The sequence below is a fragment of the Cupressus sempervirens genome, chromosome 4, assembly GCF_028749045.1.
Source record: "Cupressus sempervirens isolate cs-2001-9-10 chromosome 4, ASM2874904v1, whole genome shotgun sequence".
Taxonomy (NCBI): Eukaryota; Viridiplantae; Streptophyta; class Pinopsida; order Cupressales; family Cupressaceae; genus Cupressus; species Cupressus sempervirens.
This window is the reverse complement of record NC_143121.1, coordinates 205,541,653-205,548,517: the sequence shown is the minus strand read 5'-3', so window position 1 is coordinate 205,548,517 and position 6,865 is coordinate 205,541,653.

Here is a 6,865-nt window from a genome sequence, read left to right as displayed (position 1 = left end):
CTATTACTTCGTTGCTAGTAACAAATTAAAGGAACCCTGAAAGTTCAATTAGCTGCCATAGTGTCTTAGAAAATACCAACCCTTAACCACCAGCCATTTTCCTAACAGCTATACAACCCATAGAGACTTTATAAAGAAAGATGTACTATAATTTGCCAATATCCCTATAACACCTATCCTTATATATGGATTACCCAATCTTGCTATCCTGAATAAAATCTATAACAAAATACCAAGGTCAACCTACATATAGAAGAGACTTAAAGCTTAAGGTAAAAATTATAACTTACAATTCATATCACATCTCTGTATTCCAAGAGGTTTACACCATCAACTCCTTTGTTTTCCAAAAGGTCTGCCTTTTGATTACCTTCCTGAAAGATATGAAAAATTCTAATTTTTGCAAACCGATCCAATGGATCAATAACTTCTTCTAACTTATAATTAAGGAGCCAGTTGGGAGTTTCTTTATTCCGTATTGCATTTAAAATAATTTGAGAATTTCCTTCAATGATGATAATGAATAATCCTATTTTTTGACAAAGCTTCAACCCTTCTTCCTATGCTTCAAGCTCTGCCAAGTTATTGGAAGTAGGACTAATAGACTTGGCTTTTTTAGCAATCCATTGACATGTGTCATCATTAATGATGCATCCAATTCCTACTATCCTTGGATTACCCCTAGCTACCCCATAAAAGTTAAGCTTCACCCATCCCTTCGGAGGGGGAAGTCCATTTACACCTTTCCCTTGTCTCCTTGATTTTCTTAAAATATACAAGAAGAGGATTAATAAAATTAGGCCATATCTATTTGATGTGGCCATCCCAGATAGAAAGGGAACCTCCTTCTTTTTTGGAATTCCTGAGATACGAATTAGTTGTTCCAATTATGCTAGCTTCTATTTTTTGGACTCACTATTCTGCCTTCAACTCTATACCATAGGAAATTGTTCTATTCCTTTCTTTCAAAACATCCCACACAAGGATGGAAGGGAAAATTTTCCACAATTTACTATAGATTCCCTTACATAGGTTGGTAGATCAACCTTTGAGAAGATCAGTAAATAATTTAGGCAGATGACCATCCTAACCTCTGTCTAAGCAAATCCCAACAAACTTGAGAGTATGGACAACTATATAATAGATGATTAGAATCATCACTATTATTCTTACAAGGAGCACATCTTGAGGGGCCTTCAAAACCTAATTTATGGAATCTATCAGCCATTAGAATCCTATTTTGAAATGTCAGCCATAAGAAAAATCTTACCTTAGATAGACAAGCAAGATCCCAACAGAGTTTAAGTGGGATTTCCATTTCATCCCATCTTTGTGAGTATATTAGAGCTTTGTATCCATTTTTCACACTATACTTGCCATCATTTGATGCCACCTAGATGAGCTTGTCATTCCTCTCAAGATACTTAACTTTTCTATCTTTTGTGATCTTGTCATATGCCTTTATGTGGCTGAATCTATCTCTATGTCTTTCATAGGTTTCCAAATCCAGCTAGAACTTCCTTTTGTAGTGATCTTTTTTTTGTAATCACTAACTTTACTACCCCACAGATTAACTAATTTTTTTTTGAGATTTCTTAGGATTTGGTTGTTGTCTATCGGTGGGTGCCCATCCCATGAATCTTCCCAAAAAAGGGCTTCATCACCCTTACCAACATCCCAAGTTAGGTATTTTCTAACGGGGTGGTGATGCTTAACCATAAGGTTTCAACTTTTTGACCCTTTAGTAAGGGTCTTCATTCTAAAAATCAATAATGGGTCTTCTGCATTTAGTTACTTATTGTACATAATCTTAGCCCATTTATGCTCTCTTTCCATAAAGAGACACCATATTAATTTAGCCCCTAATGCTTCATTTTCCCATTGTAAGTCCTTAATTCCTAATCCTCCAATGTACTAAGGTTTGCAAATATTTTCCCATTTTATGAGGGCTAGGTTTTTAGATTCCTCACAATCATTCCAAAGGAAATTTCTAAGTTTTGACTCAAACTTATGATAAAGATGCTTGGGTAAAGGGAGGCTGGAAAGCAGGTTAGTTAGGATGGCCAATAAAACCAAAGTTATCTTGATACTCTTCCTAGCTTTTGAGAGCCACTTATCTTTCTAGTAGCCAATCCTAGCCTCCAATTTCTCCAACGTATTATACCATACCTTACTAGACTTCACACCTTTTTCTAACTCAATGCCAAGGTACTTGCATGGGAACAAACCTTTTTTGTATCCCATAATATGAAAGATCTATTTTTCCACCTTTGGATCCATGTTAATAAAATATATCTCAGATTTTGAATCATTTGTTTTCTATCTAGATGCATTCATGTACTACTCTATGATGGATTTTAAAACAAATGCCTCTTTCACTGTTCTTTTACCTGGCAGAATTGTGCCATCTACATATTTTTGATGAGTAATGTTAGGGATATTCCTTGTGATGGTAATACCTTTAATCTCCTATTTTTTATAAGCCTTAATGAGAGATATCCCAAAGGCTTCAACCATAATTATATACAGAAATGGAGATAGAGGATCTCCTTGTCTAATGCCCCTAGAAGTTTTGAAAAAATCCTTTGTGGGAACCATTAATAAGAATAGAAATTTTTGTAGAAGAGATGCATTTATAAATAAGGTTAATCCACTGATGGGAAAAATCAAAATCTTCTAAAGTTTTGCAAAGGAACCACCAATCTACCATATCATAGGCTTTTTTGATGTCAAACTTTATGAACATGCATGCCTCTCTATTCTTTTGGGGAGAGTGAATAGTTTCTTGAATGGTAAGAATGCCATCAAGAATGGATCTACCTAGTACGAAACTTGTTTGTTCTTCAGAAATAATCTTTGGAAGGATGATTTTCAATCTATTAGCTAATATCTTTGAAAATATTTTATAAATGGTATTACACAGTGCAATGGGCCTAAAGTCTCCTAGACTCTCAGGCTTCGCCTTTTTAGGAATCAAAGTGAGAAAGGAATAATTGATTTTGGATATCAATGATCCACCATTCCTTGATGCTTCAATAGCTTTCCAAAGATCTATACAAATAATGTCCTAGCATTTTTTATTAAAAAATGCTTGAAATCCATCTAGACCTAGTGATTTATTAGGATTCATATTAAACACCACCATTCTGACTTCTTCCAAAGTAATGGATTTATTTAATGCTTTATTATCTTCAATTGTGACCATTTTAGGGATCACCTCAAGAAAATTGGCTTCAACATCTCTATTTGACCCTTCAAAATTAGTTAATATTTTCTAAAAATGATCAACAAAAATCTCTAAAATTTCATTTGGTTTATCAGTTGGAATACCCAAATGGTTTTTAATACTAGATATTTTACTTTTAGTTCTATTATAGAGGGTAGAGTTATGGAAGAATTTGGTGTTCCAATCTCCCTTCTCTTGCCACCTCTCTCATGAGCTTTGCCTCCAAAAAATTTCTTCTTTGGATAATAAATCCTCTTATTTAGCAAGCAATTCTTTTTCTAAAAGATAGCTATCATTATACATCCATTTCTTAATGATTTCTAGATTCAATTCGTTTAATCTATCTTTGATGTCTAGTTTTTCTTTAAAAATGTTATTGAAGTGTTTTTTGTTCCATCTGGGAATCTTTTCTTTGAGCATCTTCATTTTTGAACCAAAAATAAACACTCTAGACCCTTCAAAATTACCTTGACACCACCACTCCTTAATATTATCTAAAAAGCTAGAATCTAAAAACCACATTTTTTCACATTTAAATGAATTCCAAGTAGGTTTATGAGGCTCAAAAAATTCAATACTAACTGGGAAGTGATTAGAACCAGCAATTGACAAAATAGAAGATTGGATATTCAAGTTATTAACATCTATTGTCCTTTAATGAAAAACCTATCTAATTTTTCAGCTATATGTATGCAAAATCCTTCCATTTGTTATTCCATGTAAAATTCCCATTATTAAATGGGATATCAATTGGATTATGGAGATCACACCATTTTAAAAAATCTTTAGATGATTGAGAGATCTGTTGAGTTCCTCCTATTTTTTTATTCAATTTTAAAATGGTATTGAAATCTCCACCTAGTAAGATCAGACTATTCTTATGATCCTTCATAAATAGGCTGATTTCTTCCCAAACCATTTTTTTTCTCTAAATTGTTTGTTGGACCATAAACGTTAATTAGAATAAACTTAAGGTTGGATTTTAGGCTTTTGACTATACCACTGATCCAATTATTATTTATATTTAAAATATCTAAGGTTACTTTCCTATGATTCCAAATGAATTATAAACCCCCAGATGCACCTAAAGATTCTTGCATAGTAATACTCCAGTTGCCTAACTTCTTATTTAATTTAATTCCTTTTGTCTTATTTAGTTTAGTTTCCTGTAACAAAATAATTTTAGATTCAAATAGTTTTAGGTTTTGTTTTAGAAACCTTTTTCTGCTAGGGGCATTTAAACCCCTAGCATTTCATGTTGTTATTTTCATGTTTCCTTGGGAAGGCATTTCCCCTTTCAATTATGAAATATCTGATCAATCTTTTGATGATCTCTGTTCTGACCTTCTACTTCTCTAAGTTCTTTAAGAGATTTTCTTCCTCTTTTAGCTTTCAATTTTCCATACTTAGGTGAGTTTAAACCATCATGATTCATCTGAAGTCCAAGCCATTCCATGTTCTTTTGCACATTTTTAGCAACAACCAACTTGCTACTATATTTTCCTTCCATATCTTCACTTTCTAATTCTCGTAAAATTTGATTTATTCTGCTTAACTAATTGTTCATCTCTGAATCTAAAAATTCTTTGCTATCCTTTCACAAAGCATCCTGCCTTTGCTCTATATGTATTTTATTTTCAATTATCTACGATCCTTTCTTGTTTTTATCCTCATTTTCAATGTTCATCAGGTCTCTTTTTAAATCTTCACATGTGTAATTGTCTCCTAATTTGTGTACTTTCTAAATTAAATCTTCTTTCTGAGCATCAGTGCCTTTATCTATATTGTCAAAAACTGAACACTTGGACTAATTCCTTGGTTAGTAAATCAAGGTTTTTAAACATAGTGTCTTTATTGTTGTTTTTTTTTAAACCCTGTAGCTGTGTATTAGAGATGCTGAACTTTTTCTTTCCCATATCTTTAGATTTTGAGTTTTCATTAGAATGTTGTAATTTTTTGCCCACACTGATTTCTATGCCCTTACCTTCATCTGTTATCTTACTCTTTCCTCTACTATTGTTTGAAACTAATTGTTTCTCTTTTATGATTCTTTGCATCTTTATTGGCTTATTTGCTTGCTTAAGCACTAGATTATTCCTTTGATCAACCTCTATGAATGAGATGATATTCAATCTATCTGCTAATGAAAAATCCACATACCATCTTTTATCTGCTTGCTCTATGCATCTAGGTTTTGAATGGATCTTAGTATTCTTATGAGAATGTGTAGGAGTCTTATTATAAGAGATCATTTGACAAATTCTATTTTTTCTATTTCTAAACATTAGAAACTTACTATTGAAATCCGACGTAAGTTGTAGTGTCTTAAATTTGATTTTCCTATTATCATCTAATCTTATTATTTTTGATATTTTAGCTTCATAGCTATGCAAATTTAGATTATAGATAGCTCTATTCATAATCACTTTCCTTTGCATAGCAATCAAGTGGTTAATCCTACTTTTGATAAGCAATTACACATTGTTGCAACAATGAAAAGAAGAGTCTATACCTATTAGATCTCCCATAGATGATCCTAAATTCCTAAGTATCTCTATTTGAAGTAACTCTGGGGGAAGAGATTGAATGATAAACCATGTTGGTAGCATAATTTTTAACATTCCTTCCCTACAATCTGAGATCTATTCTAAAAATTTAACAATGCATCCTTTGTAAAAACATTCAAAGAAAAAATAAAGTCTTTTTTAATGTATTCATCATTACAATGAAAATAAAGTATTCTATCTAAATAGTGAGAATTACTTACCTGATCCTCACAGTTTTCCTGTAACCAATTAGTGAGACTGAGCAGTTCTCCCTTGGGACCATTCCAAAAAGTGAATACTCTAATCTTTTGGCATTCTTGCCATCTATCTTCACTTTCTTAATTGTTGATAATGATGATATTGTCACCACAAATTGGAGGAATAGAGACAATAGAAGGCCTACTAATCTTTGATGGATCATGAGAACTCACATTCATGGATCTTTGATGAGGGGGGAGATATGATCTTGGAGAAGAACCTAAAGATGGTGGACTAGGTAACCCTAGCCTATTAGGGTGAACCTAAAGATGGTGGGAATGATCTAGAGATACATCTATGAGAAACCTTGTCTATTTATAGAAAATTTCATTTTTTGTTTAATTGAGCATACTTAGTGAGATTAAATACCCAAATCTGGTTGTCTAAACTTGTAGTGGTGAAAATAATTGGTTGTGGTCTCATGAACCCTAATAAACCCAAAGAGGAGAATGGAGACTCGTGTTTGGAATGGTTACACTGATGTAGACTATCCTCCTACACTTTTCTATTCTCTTGTTGTGGGATAATGGATCCATGAATACAATGATGTCCTTGATGTTCTTGATCCTTAAAAGCCTCTAAAATGGAGAATTTATTTGCAATTTTGATAGTGTAATCAAGCCTAGCAAAATCTTTTTGGATAGGGAGACACTATGCTCTATTATGGGACTTCAAATTAGCCTTGGAATTGCTAACATTCCATGACTGTGGTCTAGGGTTTTTTGTATTAGGTTTGTTTCTATGTCTGATCAAATAGCTTGGTTTATTCACATTTTTAGTAAAGTTCACCATTCAACTCTTGATTGATTGTAATTTTATGTTTTTCCAATGTTAA